Source organism: Canis lupus, chromosome 31 (genome assembly GCF_048164855.1).
Source record: "Canis lupus baileyi chromosome 31, mCanLup2.hap1, whole genome shotgun sequence".
NCBI classification, from domain to species: domain Eukaryota; kingdom Metazoa; phylum Chordata; class Mammalia; order Carnivora; family Canidae; genus Canis; species Canis lupus.
In genome coordinates, this window is record NC_132868.1 from 42,107,651 (window position 1) to 42,128,705 (window position 21,055).

At 51.6% G+C, this 21,055-nt stretch overlaps 2 long non-coding RNA genes and 1 pseudogene across 3 annotated transcripts; 2 read left to right on the top strand and 1 right to left on the bottom strand.

The window, feature by feature from the left end:
• The first annotated feature begins 219 nt into the window (after window positions 1–219).
• Window positions 220–5,563, top strand: LOC140622468 (uncharacterized). Its single transcript, XR_012022233.1, has 2 exons — window positions 220–403; window positions 3,840–5,563. It is a non-coding gene; the product is annotated as an uncharacterized lncRNA (long non-coding RNA).
• A 6,171-nt stretch (window positions 5,564–11,734) lies between these two features.
• Window positions 11,735–14,725, top strand: LOC140622469 (uncharacterized). 2 transcript variants are annotated; one of them, XR_012022234.1, is made up of 3 exons: window positions 11,735–11,799; window positions 11,898–12,034; window positions 14,301–14,725. It is a non-coding gene; the product is annotated as an uncharacterized lncRNA (long non-coding RNA). The 2 variants fall into 2 exon arrangements; XR_012022235.1 differs by lacking the exon at window positions 14,301–14,725 and adding an exon at window positions 12,123–12,816.
• A 4,390-nt stretch (window positions 14,726–19,115) lies between these two features.
• Window positions 19,116–19,377, bottom strand: LOC140622472 (dynein light chain 1, cytoplasmic-like; annotated as a pseudogene).
• Between the last annotated feature and the right edge of the window lie 1,678 nt (window positions 19,378–21,055).

Consider the following 21,055-nt stretch of genomic DNA (forward strand, 5'->3'; position numbering starts at 1 on the left):
AGAACATGTGATAGTGATAGAAAGCAGGTGGCTGGTTGCCCGGACGTGAGGGAACAGGGACATGAGGCATCTCCTAAGCGTGGTGAACACTTCACTACCCCCAGGGTGGCGAGGGCCTCAGGGGGCCGTGCACGGGTCCGGTCGTGTCATAGACGCATGCAACGTGCCGCGCGGTAGTCGGAATGTTTGTTTCTCCCTATAAGTTCACCCTGTGACCCTTCAGCCCCAGGGGTATTTGAGGTGGGCACTGGGGAGAGGACGCGGCCGGGAGGGTGGAGCCCTCACCAACGACATTAGCACCTTCAAGAGGAGACACACGAGAGGCCCCGGCCGCCTTGTGCCCCGTGAGGACACAGCAAGAAGGTGGCCGTCCCTGGTCCCTGGACTCTCAGCCCCGACAACGGTGAGAATGGATTGTTGTTGTTTAGAAGCCCCTGGTCCGTGATATATTTATTGCAGCGGCCCGAACAGACTCGGCCACACTCTGTGTTAACTGTACCTGTTAGTTAAAGCTGTTAAAATTGTCAAGTGGAAGCCTAAAGAGAGGGGGTGGGGATGGGGACACAACAAAGGAGAACACAGACACGCTTTCTGGGAGGCCTCGTCTCCACGCCATCCGAGGACTCCGCGTTCCCTCTTAACGGTAGAGCTGCTTTCCAAAATACCCCTCCCGGGAGACCGGGAGACTCTTCGCGTAAAGCTTGTGCACGGGGACACGATGACAGCGTATCACGGTCGGCTAGAGGGAGGACAACGGGGACGTGAGGTGACCCACTGCGCCGAGGCCTACGTGAAAGCTGACGAGTCCGACACTGGGCCGCAAGCAACACAAAATGTCCATATCCACCAATTCTTAAAAAGTCTAACTCCTCACCTGGAATAGGAACTCATTAAACCTATGATCCCTGGTTCGTAGGTTCAGCCAAGGAGGCGCAGCCATGGGTAGGAAGGATCGTTGCTTTGGGGGGTTTGGGTGGGGGGCAGCAAGAGACCAAAATCCCAAGGCTCCCGCACCTCCCGGGAGGAGGGAAGGCCACTGTCGGGCTACCAGGGGGCCCAGCCCTGCAACAGCCACCTGTCGGCACCGGGTACCCACCACGCGCCAGGCCACAGCCCGTCCCAGAAACCCAGACCCCAGCACCAGCCACTTGTCCACCCCCGCAGACCAACGGCCTGGGGGCTCAGAGACTGACCCTAAGCCCCAGGCCCTGGCATGAGCACCGGGCCCTTCTGCTCCCCTCTCCTAGGGATGGTCACTTCTTTCTAAAGTCCCTCATCCTGAGGGACCCCGGGAACCACCGCCCCCCACACCTGCTGACCACCATCCCCCGCATCCCCCGAGCCTGCCTCTGATTACCCGACCAGGCATCAGCTCCCTTCTTTCCATTTCCTCGGAACCTGGTGGCCACCCCCGGCTCGCCCGCATCACCTCTTCCCAAGGCTCCGTCTGGGGTGAGCTTGCCCCCCTGGGAAGAGGGGAGCTTTCTGGACAGGGCCCGGCCTCCTCCTCGGGGGCTTCGGGGATCTGCTCCACAGGTGGGCCCGCACGTCCCTCCAAGGCCACGGCGGGAGTGAAGACATTGGCTAGAACCCACGGAGAGCACTTCAAGTCCACAAGTCGTTACTTGACTTTGGAAGAGAAAGGGGCCCTTACGAAATCATTTCGGGCCACAGGGTGGCCAGAGGTGCTGTTATCTCCAGAGGATGTGGCGGGAATTCCTGGCTCTGCATCCTGGTTGGAATTTAATTTCCACCTTCAAGCAGTCTCGCTCTCAAAGGGGGGTTTTGACAGTCCCAGGGCCACGGTGAGCAGGAAACCCCGGGAAGCCTCATCATCAGCCCCAAGACATCCAGGGACAGCCATGTGCGGAAACGGTGTGACATCGGACTCGCGGCCACGGGGCGGCCTCTAGGGGTTTGCAGCCGACGCCCCTGTGTCTCTCGAGGGCTGTCTCTGAGGGTCGTTTTGAAGAAGGGCACTTCCTGGGACCCGGAGCGGCGAGCGGAGGATGCAGGCGGCCTTGTGGGGACATCGTGCAGCAGGGAGCAGGCGTGCGGCCCGCGGCCGGGCACCCCGAGGGGCAGCCTCTAGTGCGCGGAGGCAGGGAGCCAACAAGGGCCTCTGCCGCCCAAATAGTTCACCTGCTGCTGCATTTTATTGGTGACTCAAAATAAAGGCTTCAAGTGACAAGAAGCCAGCGTCCCGCCAGACGATGGTGACCCTGCGGGGTGCGCTGCTGCCGTGCTGTGGCTCCGCGTCCTAGGTTTCGCTGCAAGGTTCTACTCACGGCGTCCTTCGCGCCGCCTGGACTCGGGGGCCCTCGGTGCCCACACGCCCTTGAGCGGTGCACCCTACCCCCCGGCTACCAGACGCCTCAGAAATCCTCAGGGAACCTCCCAACCAGGTCGCTCCAGAAGGACACGTGACATCCAAGTTCCCAGACACGTGCCGGGCTTTAAGCCCAAGATTCACCTGCTGGGAATTCCTTCTTGAGAAAATCAGTAAATATGTGTGCGTAAGGCCAATCATTGTGGTAATAAGTTCAAATCCCTTAAACATCTGACCAGGGTAAGTAGCTAAAAAAATAAAATAATAAAATAAAATGATGCTCTATTCGCCTAGTGAAATATTAGAGCACCTAAAACTACGTGTCCGTGATGGTGTACCAAATAGGAATAAAAGGTCACAGAGCAATATGACAGCGGGATCTCATTCTTAGGAGAAAAATAATACCGTGCTTTTTTTATTTTACCCAATCAGGTCAGCGGGTTGGTCAGTTAAAAGAAAAAAAAAAAATAAGTCAAAGTGGTAAAACACCGGTAATAAACATTTTGTTTTAACCCAAAACATAAATGTACACGCCTCCACCCGTCATTTGATAAAGAGCCAAGATTAATTTATTTTGGTCGCGGGTCCACTTTTTATAGCTCTGCGTCATCTGTCTTTATGTACCACACTGTCAAGTATTTTCAGTTTCAATTTCTTTAATTGGTGACAAAACATAAAGACTCTTGTGAAGCAATCTAAGTCCAAAATATTTCCATATTTCTATAATTTTTCTCCGACTTTGATGGCTGTCTTGCCTCCACCTAACGCGAGAGCAAAAATTCAGCAAGTTGCCTTTTGAAGCATCTCTCCCTTACCACTGACGTTCATTTCCATAAAAGTGATTCTCTTTTCAAAATCGCATTTCATCAGTTTGCATAATTGAGATCACACAACCAGTATAAACAAATTTGGGGGGAAAAAAATACAACTGGCTCTTGATCAGTAGACGAAACTGGTGAGAAAGCAAATGCTTTCTTGAAAGGAGCCTACTTGCCACGTCAGGCGAAAAATTTTTATGGGGGGGGGGGGCACCTGGGTGGCTCAGGGGTTGAGCGTCCGCCTTTGGCTCAGGTCGTGACCCCGGGGTCCTGGGTTCGAGCCCCACATCGGGCTCCCTGCTCCACCGGGAGCCTGCTCTTCCTTCTTTCTGCCCCTCCCCTCCACATGTGCATAAATAAATAATATCTTTTATTTTATTTTATTTTTTAAATAACATCTTTTAAAAAAAGATTTTACTGAGCAAACAGAAGCATTGCTTAACCCAGCACGTAGGCCCCGTGGAGGCCAGCGCCAGGCGGAAAGGCCCTTCTCCCAGTTGTCTCGTGGCTGCCTCGACAATAACCCTCCAGCCTCAACCTGCGCCACCTCCCCAGGAAGCCTTCCATGATTACCTTGGCCTTTCCTCCTGCTCCTCATCACATCAGCCTGCATTTTCTCCATAACCATCGTCGTCGTCTCTGACTCTCATTTACTATTTGATGACTGGTCTCTCGTCTCTCTTCACCAACAGACCACCAACCTGTCCACCCACTTGCTCGTCAGGGCCTCGCACACCACCTGATAGGTCGCTGCCATCTGACATGTATTGGGAGTTTGTGTGTGCGTCCGGGTGCTTGTAGTCGAAGTGGTCCCGGGAGGAAGAAATACTGTGTCATCAGAGGACTGCAGGCCCTCATCGCCCACGGCCTAAGTCGCAAGCAAGCTAACGTTAGAGAATAATTTAAATTAGACTCGACAGCACGAGGTGGTGTGGTGTGTTATCGAGCACAGCACCCCAGGACCCTGGTAAGAACATCGCAGACCCCAGGGGCGATGACAATTCCCTGGGAGCTTCTCCAACGGCACCGATCCCTGAAGCATTGGTGACACTAACGTGCAGCAGACGGTGCGACCCCAGAGGAAGCTCAGTGTCTCCTCTGATTTGGCCCCTCTCCTTGTGCAGTCGGTCAACAGCACCAACCAAGCAAACCCAGTCATTTCTAGCATCTCTCTTCTCACCACGTCGAAGGACACATTCAGGCCCTTTGAAAATCTCGAAGACGGTTTCACATGCAAAAGACGTCACTCGGCCTCCAGAGTCTGACCCGCCCTGAGTCCCTCCTTTCCAGCCAGGAATGGAGTGCAAAGGGCCCCCCACCCCGAGGGGCCAAGGTACCTGGCGGGGAGGGGACCGGTTTGCAAGGGCAGGGGTTCCGCTCCCACCCAGGACGCAGCCTGGAGGCCGGGAAAGACGCTCCGCACCTGCCGGGTAAGGAGATGACTTTACGCAGGCGGGTGCCAGGGGGAGATTTAAGGAGAAATATCTCAAAAGAAAAGGAAAGGGTCTGGGGTTTCCTGGAGGCAGGTAGACAAGGGAGTCGGGATGGAGGATGGGGTGGGTGGATCCCGGGGAAAGCCAGAGCGAGGTCCTCTGTGGGGACGAGGGCCCCTCGGCTCGGCTCGCACCGGGGACACCTGCGAGCACTCGCAGAGCAGGCCTCCTGCTGGGCCGCCCGCCCCGTGGCCCAGGCTCCCTGCCCGCAGCTCGGGGAGGCCCTGGCCCCGCTGCTCCCAACCAGTCCTACCAGGAGGTGCGGCCCACCGACCTCCTCTCCGCGCCCTGGGGCCTCCAGCCGCCGAGGCCTGTCCTGTCGTGCGGGGGCCTGCAACCCTCACTCCCGCCGCATCGGGCTGGGACAGAGCCTTCCCCAGCGGTTCAACCCCACCCGGTCCCCGGTCCCCAGTGCAGCAGGACCACAGGCAGCCGCTGCAGGCCCGGGTGGCAGCGGGACGTGTCCCCCACGGCCTCCGGGTGCCGGGCCCCTGCCCACGCTGTCCGGGGACACCAGCCAGCCCGTCCCCCCAGTGGGTTAACCAACTGTTAAGTGCTCTCAACACTCAAAAGCCAAAGTCTAACCTCTTTGTAGCCATAAGGGAAAGCTCACTTACCCGAGGGTGTCCTTTGAGCGCCCTCTCGGGGTCAGCCTGTCCGGAAGGAGCGACAGGACAGGACGGTCAAGGTGGGGGGCGCCTGGGGGGCCCAGTCGATGAAGCATCTGCCTTGGGCTCAGCTCATGATGCCGAGTCCCGGATGGAGCCCGGCGTGAGGCTCCCGGTCGGCAGGTCCTCTGCTCCCCTCTGCTCCCCCATCTCCTCTCCCAGCTCGGGCTCTCTCGCTCACGCTTGCTCACTCCCTCTCTCGAATAAATAAATACAACCTTTAAAAAAAAAAAAAAAAAAAAGATGACCGAGATAGGATAGGAGAGAAAATCAGCCCCTCCCCAATCTAGAAACTTCTCGTCCCATTAAAAAGTCAACCAACCTAAAGTACCCTTAAGACTTTAGCGCCTTGTGCAACCACGACCCCATTATAGAATCTCAATGTCGTGGCCTTTTTGTTCTCCAGGACTCGTAATGTGCCTCCTTCACTGTCACACACACGTCTGACCTCTTTTCAGACACATGTTTGACATCCTTGCAAATGCATGTGAGCAGCAGCCCCCTCACGTCTCGCCTTTTTTGAAAGGGCTTTTGGAAGTCCACTTACGAGGTGACGTGCAAGGCCGTCTCCCCACCCCCCCGCCCCCGTCCATTCCGAAGCCCCATCTCCCCAGCTGACTGCAAGGAAAAGGTTGAAGGGGAGACTGAAGAGAAGAAGCCCGTCACTGGCAGACGGAAACTGAAAGGACCCCAAAAGAGAAAAAAAAAAGTTTTGTGGGTTTTTTTTTCTTCGACCTTGCTTCTTTCCTAGCTTCTGTTCTCGCTAGGATCTGCACCCCCGCCCTGCACACGCCTGATGTGTGCCCTCCCTTAGGGACAGAGTCACGGGTACCTTAGGGTCCTCCATCCCTGAGGAATGACCACTGGGGCCCTCCCAGGCGGATCACATGGCCCCGGCCCGGCCCTGGGCCCACCAGGGACTGCTGAGGCTGCGCTGGGCCCTGCTGGGGGGACGCTGACCTCCGGGAGCTGCGGGAGGACAGGAGGGAGCACGGCAGGGCCGCGAGCTCTTCCAGCCCTAGCGCAGCGCCTGACACCCCCTCGCCGACCTGTGTCTGGGCACACCCGTTTTCTCCACGAATTCATGCAGAGTGGCCTACTTTTCCACATATTATTTATTATCTGGGCTGCTGTCTTATCGATTTTTGAGACCGTTTTGTTACAAAGGAATGGAAAAAATCTGATACAATAAAACTCTCCTCATTGACAATAATAAAGCCACGTCATGAAATGTAAATTTATATGTTTTCCCTTGTAAAAAGGTAGCATCCGTGGGCTACAGTCAGGTTGTGGGAATCAGCTGAAGGCTGTTTCCGAGGATTAATAAAAACAAAAACAAATATAAATACATTAATCTTTAGACGTAAAACCTAAGATAACATAATAGACTGCATTTCTAAATTTTAAAACTTGTTGGCTTATGATATTCTAGAGATATTTATTTCATAAAGGAGCACAATGTTAGTCTTACAAGACTATATATATTTTCTATTTATATTCCTCTTGTCCCATTTTTCATGTGCATTATATCATCTGATTTTATTATGCTTCATATTTTATTTATTCATTTACGAGGCCCTGGGATTTTATTTCTCGAAGTCTTAGCGGAATGTTTACTAAAAAACAGATAATTAAAAATAAAGCCACACAGCTCACATGCACATTGTTTTATGTGCAATTATAAATGTATTTTCAAGACAATTTTAATGTCCAATTTCCACGAAGCGTTTTCGTCTCCCTCTGCAGCACATACTCTAAGGAAATCTTAAAAAGAGGCTGTTTGCATAATTCTGGTAACTGCAAGCCGCACAGATCCCACCGACCCAGGAATGCCCAGGAATGATTTGCATCCCGGTAACAGAAACAACAGTTATCTTTGATGCAAGTGGGTTTCCCAGAAAAATAGAATTGCCAAGAGGTGTTGGAAGAGGGTGGTTTGGAAAGAGGTGGGGACCACCGGGATCCGGAACTGGGCCCGAGGGGGCCTTCGTAATGCTGTTCTGGTGGCCGTCTTGCTGTCCCAGCTGCCCTCCCGCTGACCCACAGGAGCACGAGGCACACCACGATCAATGCCAGGTACCACGCGCCTACGTACGGCAGTGGTGTCACCGTGGCCAGGCTGCCCTGCCCTCCTCCTTGCACCTGCTACGAGAAGAACAGCAGCCAGCCTCCCCCGTTCGCCACTGTCTCCCCCGCGAGGCCCTAACGGTGCAACACCTCACGGTCGATCGCCCCCCACCCTTTAGATGTTCCTGGGCCGGTAGGGAGAGGTGAAGGAAAATGCAGAAACTCCATAAAAAAGGGAAACACTTCAATCCGTGTAACTACCGAATAAAGAGACCGGATAGGAGCTTGGATCCCACTGGCATGTACCCAGCTCCTCCCTTTCTCACCCCCTATTGAATAAATTCAAGTGATTGATGCTTGTTTTCCCATAGTCAGCTCAAGGGTCCCTGCCCCCGGGAAGCTCTCCTGGCGGGGCCTCCTCACACTCTCATGACACCTGCTGTGTCCCACCACGTCAGCCTGTCATGTGACCCTGCAACACTGGTGTAGGGGCTTGACCTCTCGGTGGACTGACTTCCTTGAGGGCAGCGGCAGGGGGTCGACATTCCCGTGGCCCCGGTGCTCAGCCGAGAGGCCGATACACCTAAAGGGTGCTCGGCAAATAGCAACGTATCGTCCACAAAAACAGCCTATCGCTCACGCAACGTCTAGCTCAGTTAGGGCTGCTCCTGCTCACCTTCCCAACGTCTACTCCCCCTGCCTGTAGCACAACTGGGCGAAGCACTGGACATACACGATTTAATGTGAAACTCAAGCCATCTTACAGGAAGTGCATTTTTACTCCTAAATTACAGGTAAGTAAAACACAAGACACGGTTATTTCACCGGGATCACCCAGCCAGGAATGACAGAGTTTGGATTTAATCCAAGGTATGTTTGACTTGAAAACCTCTTTTTCCTTTTTTAGTGCTACTTAAAGAAAAACAGTTCCATACATGTTGCCATTAGAGAAAATAAACTTGAACCTGTGAACACGGCCTCCTCGCTACCCCCTCTCTGGCTCCCCGTCTCCCCTACAAAGCTGACGTCTTCATGCGTTTGGAAGGAAGGCGGCCGCCCTGAAAACAGTCAACATTACTGCTTGAACGAAAAATATTAACTATCCCACCAACGGTCTAGTGTTCACATAGTTTCATTTTGTCAGAAATACAGTCCGTGTGGTCATAAATTTGCTCACATATAAAGCAAACGTCACACACTCTATTGCTTTATAGGTCCCGCCTCACAACCCAGCGAGCCCCCAGCCAGTGAGAAGCCCTGACCTAAAGGGTGCGTTTCCAGTTACGGGCTTATCCACTGAAGCTCCAGTACTTACATCTACCTCTAAAAGATTCCTCCATAAAACACAAATATTTTAAGACATAAAACGATCCCGGGTCTCCAGGATTGCGCCCTGGGCCAAAGGCAGGCGCCAAACCGCTGCGCCACCCAGGGATCCCTGTATTTGATAGATTGTAAAGAGGAATTTATAGGAGACGAGACAGGGTGCCTCATCCCCTATTAAAACGAATATAAATAGCTTATGAGTGATGGTTCCCTATAGCAATTTGCATAACCAATGCACTTCACCAGTAACTGTAGGACAGGCACCTAGTGTTCTAACTCATGAATATTTGGGGTAATTAAGTAGAGCACAGACTGTAAATACAAGGAAGGGGAGAAAATACAGAACTTCTGCAAAAGCTTATCTGTAAACAAAAGACGCGGAGCTGCGTTTGTTCTGCCTTTTAATTCTTTAGCATTTATATCTTTTAAAAAATAATGATGTAGGGCCACCTGGAGGGCTCAGCGGTTGAGCATCTGCCTTTGGCCCAGGGCGTGATCCCAGGGTCCCGGGATCGAGTCCCACATCGGGCTCCCTGCATGGAGCCTGCTCCTCCCTCTGCCTGTGTCTCTGCCTCTCTCTCTGTGTCTCTCATGAATAAATAAATAAATTTTAAAAATCTTTTTTTAAAAAAAAGGAAAAAATAATGATATAAAATACCTGCGGACAATGTGGATCATCTGGAGACGGAGGTAGATACAGAGGTACGTCTGCCCGGAGTTTTAAAGCAGTCTGTAACGTAAACTACTGGGCCGCAGACCATGTCTGAACAGGTTGTTTAGTGCTCCGGTCCTACGGGGTTAAGAGCCTCCGTGCAACACGCTGATCATGCGTGCTCCTTTCATCCCTCCAAGGAGATCCAGCAAAATGATGAACACACATATTCTTGCAAAGTACTGGAAAGACAACATTCCCACGAGACAACGTGACAGCTACGAAATGAAGTGTGTAAGCCAAAGACTCCAACAGCTACGTTCAACAAACACACCTCCAGCAAACCTCCCTGCCCCCACTCGTGCAAATGGAATAGGATCCCGTCGAAACAGCGACTCCCCTGCTCTCTACATTCAATACTAGGAAATAATGCAAATTTCTGGCTCTATTTTAGTGTCTTTTCGGGGCCTACTTTCCTTTCTTCAAGGAAAGTAGGGGATCAGGGACAACAGTCTTCCCTAGTCTACCCACTGGTCCAATCGCCAAAGAGCCATTGGTCAGATTTTGGGTAAATCTGATAGGATTGAAAAGGGCTGGCTGTGGTTTGTAATCACGTGAGAACTCACAGCGACCTTTAAGAACGTTTGTTGTGCGTCATTTCTAAATGATTAACTGATCGTTTTAACAAGTGGAATCCTTTAAATAGGCCTCATTTTAGGTGTGACCACTAATCCCCTCTCAGAGAGACAAAGTCTTCCTAAACAGGAGCAGCTGGGCCAGTGAATCTATTTTGTTTTTAGTTGGTTTTTGTACATCACTGAGACACTGGGGGCTCTCTCCTGAGTCCACTCCCTGCCTGGGCGTTGTTGCCCTGCTGGGAACCCTTCCTCCGTCACCTGCAGTTCTGAGAGCAACAATCCTATTTACCATGGGAAACCAACAGCAGTTATTGGGTAGAATGTGTTCCCGGTGGGTCCACCACGGGCCCAAAGCTTCCCAGCTTCCTGGGAGAAACCGCTTCTCAAGCCTCAGCCGGTCGCGCTGTAGACATGCAAGTGGGAAAAAGGCATAAGACGATGTCGGGAAAGAATGCTTCAGCGATGACACTTGTTTTGAATTTTTTTTTTTTTTAAGATTTTATTTATGAGAGAGAGAGAGAGAGAGAGAGGCAGAGACGGAAGCAGGCTCCATGCAGGGAGCCCGACGCAGGACTCGATCCCCGGACCCCAGGATCCTGCCCTGGCCTGAAGGTGGTGCTAAACCGCTGAGCCACCCAGGCTGCCCTTGAAATGGTTTTATAGCAAAATAAAAGGCATAATTCCCTCATTCACCTGCTTCCCGGTGGCAAGGCAGGAACGGCATGGATTCTCACATTTTTCCTTCTCTGATCACTATACACTGTCATCGGATCTTTTTAAAGCCCCTTTATGTACTGCTCCTACCTGCCTTACATCCAGAGGCTTCAAGGTTTTAAGGATATAAAAGCAGCGGCCTGGGATCCCGCAGACAGGCATTAAAGTGACATTTGCAAACATCATTGTTTCACTCCCAGTTCGCAGGCATTTTGACAAGAAGAAAATACAAACCTTCACTCATTCCAGGGCAAACATTCTGAAACCAAATGATTTACATGGTGATGGGCAAAGGTTAAATTCATGTATTTCATAGCTTCTTACCAACTTTCGTCAAACCTCTAACATGTAACTATGGAAATCCTTATATGTGGAATATCCCATATATGGAAATCCCTTATTGATGGATTATATATTATATTATATATGTATTATATATATTCCATCCCTTATATATGGAAATCCCATATCCTTTCTATATGTCCTGTGAATATATGCAAAATAAGCATTTTCATGATAACCTTTGGGGTCACGAGGTCAGGTTTCTGTATAGGAGACCCCTCACCTAAAAATGTATATATACACAGGAGAAATCCTTTTAAGTGTAAGAATTTGGAGACATGAACTACTATGCAAATAAGGCCTTGAATGTTCTTTGATATACATTTTAAAAAATACTATGATATAATATTAAAAATTATAAATATTATAATATAAAGTATATTAATATTTTAATATACATTTTTAATATAAATTACATCTCCTGCCATAGAAAACTGGGATCACAGCAATTCAGGGGAGCACACACATACACACACACACCAAAACCCACCCAAATCTCGGAACGGCCAAGGGGAAAGCACACTCAACTAGCACCTTTGGGCAGGGATGCGGAATTGTGATAATGGAAACCCTATCTCCAAGAAAACTGTTAAGGTGACTTTGGGGAGAATCTAAGAAAGAGACCGAGATTACACATAAGCTAATGTTCTATTTGTCAGATCGGAATATTCTCAGAATGTTTACATTTGCCGGGGAAAGCTACTTATTGTTAGAGCTTGTAGTTCTGCTTTCGTGGATATGGAAACGTCCAGGTTAGTTCAAAAGTTTCAACACGGATATTGCGACATCCCAACATCTCATCTAATCCCCCCAAGCCAAATGAATTTGAGTTCACATTTTTTTTTTTTAGACATGAAACTTTGAGGAAAGTGACCTTAGATGAAATTCATTGCTTCAAAAAGAGAAATTCTTGAGCAATCGATCCCAAGATAGATGTCGTCTGAGATCATCAATTGGTTCATTGATCCAGACACACCAAGGCCTCAGGTACAACTTCTGGGGGCGGGTCTATAAGCCTCAGCAACTTAAGGAAACTGCAATACGATAGTTTACCCCCCATTTCTATTTTTGACAGATCAAGAGCTGTAACAAGAAAAGTGCTTACCCCATGGTGCTTCCGTCGGAATATATTTACAAAATTAACTTTGAAAAAAAAATTGGAGTTGATTAGTTACATTAGACACTCTGTCAACAAATCCAGCTCGTCCTAATCAGTCATAATTAACACTGATGTCTGATGAGAGGTACAAGTAAGAGCAGGCGGTGACGGCTGAGGTGCCCCTCTAGGGGCCTGCCGAGAGCCTCTCGTTATCTTCCACTTGAAGAAGCCGCACGTTGGCTGCTTTGGTCGTTTTGGCAGAAGAGACAGACGCCCGGGCCTCTAGTGGCTGTAAGGGCCTGGCACACGGGGGCGTGTAGCGTGTAGAGACAAGTGGCTTCCAGTGTTCTCGACGAACGGAGTGTAAACATCAAACGCCAACTAACCCATGCTTTCCATTACAGCTCTCTGAGCTCAAGATTGTTGGAGACCACCTCCCAGAGCAACCCTCCAGGTCACGGGGGCCATCCGCACGCACCAGGGCCCCTACTTCCCTCTCACTCCTTTCCCGCTGCCTTTTATAGAACTCCGATTCCCCAAAGCTTTACAAACCAGAGAATTTTTTTTTTTACCACCGAATTCCTTGTAGCTCTGCTAGACACAAAGGAGAGAAACAGGACCTAGTCTCCGTGACTTCATCAGGGCTTAGGATTTTCCTTCCACCCCTTCCTGCTCCCCCTAGAATGGAGTAATCCTCTCTCACTTGGATTTTTTTTTTTTTTTGAAGATTATATGTATTTATTCACGAGAAACACAGAGAGGCAGAGACACAGGCAGGGGGAGAAGCAGGCTCCCTGCAGGGAGCCCCATGCGGGACTCGATCCCGGGACCCTGGGGTCACACCCTGGGCTAAAGGCAGACGCCCAACCACTGAGCCCCCCGGGCGCCTCGTCTCACTGGGATTTTTATCCTTCTCTTGAAACTGCCTGGTCCTCATCTGCCTGCAAACCCACAAGTCTTCTCATTCTCACTTTCCTCTGCTCCTTCGTGATCCACTCACTGGTCAACCACGAGCACCTGATCCCACGCCTCTGCCCCACTTGCTCTTCTCCTCCCCCCACCACCCCCGACCCTGATCCAAAGGCTCCTTCTCCCTTCCTGAAGCCTCCTCCGGAACACTGGGTGGAGCCCATCATCCAGGTCTCCCCGTGGTACCAGCACCACCGATTCTCTGAACTTCCCCGTCAACCTCTTAGGCTTCTTTCCTCCTCCCCTCAAAGTCCCCTTCATCCCCACTGTGTCCCCAAGGCTCCTTATCCTCCCGTGTCCGTTCTCCCACTCCCCATTCCTTCCGTTGGAATCCAGTGCTCATTCTCCCAGGCTCTCAGGTCCCTCGCAGGGCACACACAGTAATATCCGGGAGAATTTATTTTGTTTTACCATAACTAATATTAAAGCATATTCTCATATTAAAACAAACATAAATATCAATTCATACACTTAAGATTTTTCCATTTAGAGACACCCGGGTGGCTCAGCGGTTGGGCGCCTGCCTTCAGCCCAGGGCGTGATCCTGGAGACCTGAGATCGAGTCCCACGTCGGGCTCCCTGCATGGGGCCTGCTTCTCCCTCTGCCTGAGTCTCTGCCTCAATCTCTCTGTGTCTCTCATGAATAAACAAGTAAAATCTTTTTTTAAAAAAAGATCCAAAAAACCTGAATCCTCATCCCCTCCCTTCCTCGGGATCCTCTATCAGCAGCAGCACCAGTCTGGCCCAGTCTCAAACTTCAAAGTATCCGAATTCCTTCCTCTTTCCACCAGCTGCGCCCACGTGCTTGCCAAGCTGGCACATGTGTGACCACCCTTCCGTCAGTGTCCCTACCCCCGTTCCTACTCTCAGTGCCCTTCCTGGGGCTCCCAGTCCCTTGCCTCGAGCACTCCCACAGCGTGTCCTCGGTGACCTGCCTCCTTTCTGCCCCGACACGTATAACATGTGCCTCCTCCACACTGATCATTTCCGCTTCCCAAAACCTCCTGAGATTCCCCACATCTGCTGAATAAAGATGGAACTCCTGAGGCCGCCATGCAAAATCCGCCCTGGTCTGGTCATAGCTTATCTTGCCTTCTTCTACTTTTACCCCCAAAGGTGCTACATCCCCACAAAAACACCTCATTTGAGCTTCATGCCAACACTAGCATTTTTCCATATATGCAGGGGAAAAACCGAAGTGAGGGTGCAGCACCTCACTGCCTGAACATCTCAATAAACGAAGTTGGGCTCTTCAACGCGCCATGCCCTTTGCCCAAGGGGGGCTGTGTCAGCGGTGACATGGGTCAAGCAGGCCGCGTCGTCTGCTGCAGAAGCAGAGAAGTTCACTGTCCCTGCAGCAGCTCCCCCGTCCCCTGTAAGGCCTGCTGCCAAGTCCCCTGGGCCTCCTGCATTTCCACGTAGGTCTCTCCTTGCTTCTGTGTGATCTCAGCAGGGATAAATGAACCTAAGATATTAAAATGTAATTTGTTCAGATCTTTGCCTTTAGGGTGAGCACTAAGATGCTGCCATCAGCCAGAAAATTTGTGATCTAATTTGGAAGCAGTGAGCCATGCTGTCTTCTCTCAGACCGTCAGAAAGCTGCGCTGAGTTCCCACTTTCCTCTGGTTTGGTAAAAGCTTTGCTTTCAAGCTATAAACAATGTTGATTTTTTTTTTTTCTGCACCTTACCAATTCCAGGGGAGAGTGAAGGCGGGGAGTAGGAACTGGACTCTTCAGCGGTGACCCTATGGGAACCGCAGGTTGCAAGAGGAGCACCTTTCATGTCGCGGATTCTGCTCTACCCCTCCCCCCCCTCCCCCCCCACCCCACCCCACTCTTTACCTGTCCTGTCCCTGTCCCTGGCACCTGTGGGTCCCAGGGGTTAGGGACCGTGTCCTCAGGTGCCCCAGGGGGGCCTCTTATCTACCCACCACTTGGGCCAAATCTTCAATACAGTTGCTAAACCTGAATCAAGGAAAGATTTTTGGTTTTCTGCAGAAAACTGAGCTCCTCTCCCATTTTATCCCACCCAAAGACAGGTTGTTATTACTAGGTCATTGGTTTCTGCATTTTTAAAAAGGTTTTACTTATTTATTTATTTATTTATTTGAGAGAGAGAGAGAGAGAGCACAGCCGGGGAGGGGGCTGCGGAGAGGGGCCCCGGCACCCTGAGGTCACCTGGAGCCGGAGGCCGACGTCACCGACCGAGCCCCCAGGTGCCCCAGTTTCTGCATTTTTGAATTGGGTTTAACTCTGCCCCGCAGGTCGCGCCCGGCTCCGCGGCCCCGCCACGGCCGTCGCACTCCCCCAGGCGCCCTGTGCCCCGGGCTCCGCGGAAGGAGCCGCCGCGCCGCCGGGACGCGCTGTCTGCGAGGCCGGACCCACCCGCGGCTTCCAACGACGCGCCAAGGCCCGGCGGCCCCAGGAGATGCGGCCCCGCTCGGCGGCCCTGGCGGAGCCGAACGTGTCGGGAACCGCGCAGGCAGCAGGTGCAGCGGCGGGGCGGGGCCTGGGCGAGGGGCGGGGCCTGGGCGAGGGGCGGGGCCTGGGGCAGAGGGCGGGGCGGAGCCTGGGCGAGGGGCGGGGCCTGGGGCGGGGGGCGGGGCGGGGCCAGGCGGGGTCAAGGCGGGGTGGGGGCGGGGCCTGGGCGAGGGGCGGGGCCTGGGCCAGGGGGCGGGGCCTGGGGCAGAGGGCGGGGCGGAGCCTGGGCGAGGGGCGGGGCCTGGGGTGGGGGCGGGGCGGGGCCAGGCGGGGGCGGGGGCGGGGGCGGGGCGGGGCAAGGCGGGGTGGGGGCGGGGCCTGGGCGAGGGGCGGGGCCTGGGGCAGAGGGCAGGGCGGAGCCTGGGCGAGGGGCGGGGCCTGGGGCGGGGGGCGGGGCGGGGCCAGGCGGGGGCGGGGGCGGGGCAAGGCGGGGTAGGGGCGGGGCCTGGGCGAGGGGCGGGGCCTGTGGCGGGGGGCGGGGCGGGGCCAGGCGGGGGCGGGGCCAGGCGGGTGGGGGCGGGGCCTGGGCGAGGGGCGGGGCCGAGATGGGGCGGGGCTGGGCAAGGGCGATGCGGGGGCGTGGGTGGGGGGTTGAGGGACGGGGCCAGGGTCTGGTTGGGGCCGGAGAGGCTGGGGAGGGGTGAGGGCGGGGCACGACAGGGGTGGGGCGGGACTGAGTGGGGAGGGGCGGGGTGGAGGCAGGTTGGGGCGGGGCAGTCCTCCAGGATCCGCCCACCTTCCTTTTTTTCTTTTTTTTTTATAAATTAATTTTTTATTGGTGTTCTATTTGCCAACATACAGAATAACACCCAGTGCTCATCCCATCAAGTGCCCCCCTCAGTGCCCGTCACCCAGTCACCCCCACCCTCCCCCTCCCCTTCCACCATCCCTAGTTCATTTCCCAGAGTTAGGAGTCTTCATGTTCTGTCTCCCTTTCTGATATTTCCCACTCATTTCTTCTCCCTTCCCTTATATTCCCTTTCACTATTATTTATATTCCCCAAATGAATGAGAACATACACTGTTTGTCCTTCTCCGATTGACTTACTTCACTCAGCATAATACCCTCCAGGTCCATCCACGTTGAAGCAAATGGTGGGTATTTGCCGTTTCTAATGGCTGAGGAATATTCCACTGTGTACATAGACCACATCTTCTTTATCCATTCGTCTTTCGATGGACACCGAGGCTCCTTCCACAGTTAGTCTATTGTGGACCTTGCTGCTATAAACATCGGGGTGCAGGGGGCCCGGCATTTCCCTGCATCTGTATCTTTGGGGTAAATCCCCAAGTGCAATTGCTGGGTCGTAGGGCAGGTCTATTTTTAACTCTTTGAGGAACCTCCACACAGTTTTCCAGAGTGGCTGCACCAGTTCACATTCCCACCAACAGTGTAAGAGGGTTCCCCTTTCTCTGCATCCTCTCCCACATTTGTTGTTTCCTGCCTTGTTAATTTTCCCCATTCTCACTGGTGTGAGGTGGGATCTCATTGTGGTTTTCATTTGTATTTCCCTGATGGCAAGTGATGCAGAGCATTTCCTCATGTGCATGTTGGCCATGTCTATGTCTTCCTCTGTGAGATTTCTGTTCATGTCTTTTGCCCATTTCATGATTGGATTGTTTGTTTCTTTGGTGTTGAGTTTAATAAGTTCTTTATAGATCTTGGAAACTAGCCCTTTATCTGATACGTCATTTGCAAATATCTTCTCCCATTCTGTAGGTTGTCTTTGAGTTTTGTTGACTGTATCCTTTGCTGTGCAAAAGCTTCTTATCTTGATGAAGTCCCAATAGTTCATTTTTGCTTTTGTTTCTTTTGCTTCATGGATGTATCTTGCAAGAAGTTGCTGTGGCTGAATTCAAAAGGGTGTTGCCTGTGTTCTTCTCTAGGATTTTGATGGAATCTTGTCTCACATTTAGATCTTTCGTCCATTTTGAGTTTATCTTTGTGTCTGGTGCAAGAGAGTGGTCTAGTTTCATTCTTCTGCATGTGGATGTCCAATTTTCCCAGCACCATTTATTGAGTTATTATTAATTCTTTCTTCTAGTGAATAGTCTTTCCTCCTTTATCAAATATTAGTTGACCATAAAGTTCAGGGTCCACTTCTGGGTTCTCTATTCTGTTCCACTGATCTATGTGTCTGTTTTTGTGCCAGGACCACACTGTCTTGATGGTCACAGCTTTGTAGGACAACCTGAAATCTGGCATTGTGATGGCCCCAGCTATGGGGCACCTTCCATCTAGCACTGGGTCTCTCTGCTGCCCCTGCACCAACACAGTTTAAGCCCTCCATGTAAGTTGAATTAAAAAATGACAAAGTTTGGGATGCCTGGTGGCTCCGAGGGTTGAGCATCTGCCTTCAACCCAGGGCATGACCCTGGAGTCCTGGGATTGAGTCCCACATCAGGCTCCCTGCATGGAGCCTGCTTTTCCCTCTGCCTGTGTCCCTGCCTCTCTCTCTTTGTGTCTCTCATGAATAAATAAATAAAATCTTAAAAAAAAAAAAAAAGAAAGACAAGGATCATCGTAGGGATAGGAATAGGTCTTAAAACACAACCCAAAATGTGCACATCTTTTCTTTCTAAACACAGCATAGTGTAACGTTTCCTCCCTGTAAGGAAGCAAAGATTCCGTGCAAATGACCAGGACAACTTTCAAGCTTGATGAAAAGGCATATCAATTTCTAGGCACGGGTTTTATTTTTCAATCGCACTTTCCTCTGTGAAAACCTTTATTAGAATCTCGGCTCTAAGTGCATCCTGACCATATAATTTAACAGAATGCTGCACTTCCATAAGCCTGTTTTCATCATGCAGTCGATTGTTCATCATGAATATGAATATAATCCATAGGCTCCCCCAAAATGTGCTACCCTTGCAGGACCGCCTTAAAATAAAAGTTGTGTAAATTGTCACTGAGAGTGACACAGCCACATTACCTGGGCTTCAAATTGTACTGATTAAGTCTTTCATATACTCAACCCGTTGGAGAGAGATAATTAGGGAGCCTGGGAAGCGCCGCATTATAAAATCAAAGAGCTGAAGTCTGGCTGTAACCTGTGCGCGGTCAGGCTCACGTTCACAAGGCGTGAATGCCACCTACTGCAAGCGCCAGAGACTGCAACGCGTGCCCCGGAGCCGCTGGCTTGTCTCTCCGGTCCAGCCTCCGAGCGTCGTCCCCCAGAGCCCACGGGCAGCCGTGTCTGCTCTTGTGTTTTCCTTGTGCTTTTCCAAAAGATTTTACTTCTTTGAAAGCAGTGGATTGGGGGAAGAAAAGAACAGGAGGCGGAGAGCTACGGAATAGAAATAGAAAATAAGTATCGATGCCAGCTGCTTTGCTCAGGTCTTTACAGACACGAGGTGCACGGAGCATGCCCTGTACAAGCCACCACAACAAAGGTTCGCAGATCCAGGTGTTTCCTTAGACCAGGCCGAAGCCATCAGTCTCTGATCACGGAAATTTAGGGTTAGACCTTTGGTTTTTCTGAACAGATCCCTGGGTGTGTGGCACAGTCCTTGCCTTTAACCGGGTTTGAACAGAAGAGCCACCTGGTCCCGGTAAAAGTAGATGAAGCGCTGGGGTTCATATGTCACAGGAAGTTCCTCCGTGCAAAGCAGGGACAGACGGGATGTATTTCTTATAAGAAAACCGCCTTAATGCGGGCCCTAACGGCCTTCTCTCTATTATATTTTTCTCCAACACCTGGGTCGTACGCTCCACCGAGTCCCATTGCATTTTCTCAGGCATATGAGCATTTTTGACCACAGCTTTTCGGTGGCACATGGTCAACTTGGGGCCGGGTGTGGGGGTGGTGTTGGGGGCACAGCGAGGGTCTCCTGGGGGAGGGGCTGGCCACGCTCAGACCGGCAGGAGTAGCTGTGCCTCCCAAAGCCACGGCCCATCTCGGAGACGCACCGGGTGTTGGCTTGTTAGGTGGACGCCTTGACTCCCCGGGCGTTGACACTTCTGTAAAGGGACCGCACAAAGAGCTCTGGCTCCCGGCATCCCATTCTACACGGTGCACACATCACATCCACAGAGGTACGTGTGTTTGTGCCCTTGATTTTCTGGTCCATCCCTCCCTCCTAGAATGTGATCTCCACCAGAGCCCGCACTATTTTATTCGCTCATAATCTACGGGGCCTAGAACAGTGCCCGGTACTTGACGAGTACTCATTGCTTACGACGAATAAATGAGCAAAATGATAATGTTGTTTTAAGGCAGTGCAGCATGCTCGCTAATAGCCGAGGTTTTAAAGACAAACGCTCATAAGTTGACACTGTGGTTCCCTTTCTACCTTCTCTCTGTTGGATTTTTGTCATATTTCTGAATCTGTGAGCCTCAGTTTGCCAATCTATTAAATAGGGATGACACCAACACGGTAGTTAGAACCATTAAAGGGGCAAATGTGTATGCAGCACTTACAAAGTGTATGATCATCAAGATGATGGCATAATCACTAAATCATTTCACTCAAACGAGAGAGTTTTCAGAAATTTAATAAAGGCGTTAAGGAGTCTGATCTGCATTGTGCACGTCGAGAGCTCTTCTTTCTCCATCATCCTTGTTATCAACCCCGATCCATACCAGACCCTACAAAATTCTCCACTTCCACCAAGAGCTGGGTCCACGCTGGTGTCCATTTAGCTTTAGCGTTCAGAGTCACAGACCCTTAGGGCTGCTAGGAGTTTCCACGTGATATTTAAGAAGTCACTCTTCTGGAAACCTCTGACCATGCTCTGAACCACTTAAATAGTTCAGAACCCTCTGGAGCGTTTCCTAAGTGTTTTAATTCGTATTACAGCTGATACAGGATTTCGTTACCTGCCAGGGAACCATTTCGTACTTACAGGAAAATGTCCACCCACGAGCACTTGTGTGGGAGTGTTAGCCAAGCAACAGGACACTCGTGAAATCAGACTTCGACATTAAGGAACCCTATCGTCTCGGGTCTCGTGGGGTCCACCAGGAGGGCTGTTGCTGACTCACAGCTGGACGACATCGTGACGCGCCCGGGCTCTTCTCCTGCTGGCGCCTGCCGCCCACCCTGTTTCAAGGCTCGTTCCCTTTATGGCCCTACGATGCTGCCAGGAACCTGGGCCGCATCCCATGTTATTCACATTCAGTGGGAGAGAGAGAATGTTCCCAGAAGGATCCCAGGAGGTGGAGAAGGATTTTCCCATAAACCCCGAAAAACCATTTCTCTTGGCTCATTGGCTGAAATACGAAAACATATCCATTCTCAAACTGACTGGCTCCAAGATTAATGTGATGGGTTTAAAGTCTTAGATCCATCATGATCCTTCCCTGGAGCCAAACAGAGTCAGCTGCTTCTGAATCTCACGGGCCGCAGGAAGGGGGAAGGTGGGCTTGCACAAAAATCCAGGATTATTAGAACGGAGAAGAGAGGCGGCGCAGGCAGCTGAGAGTTGCCCCTCTAACGAGCACACGGGTGTATGG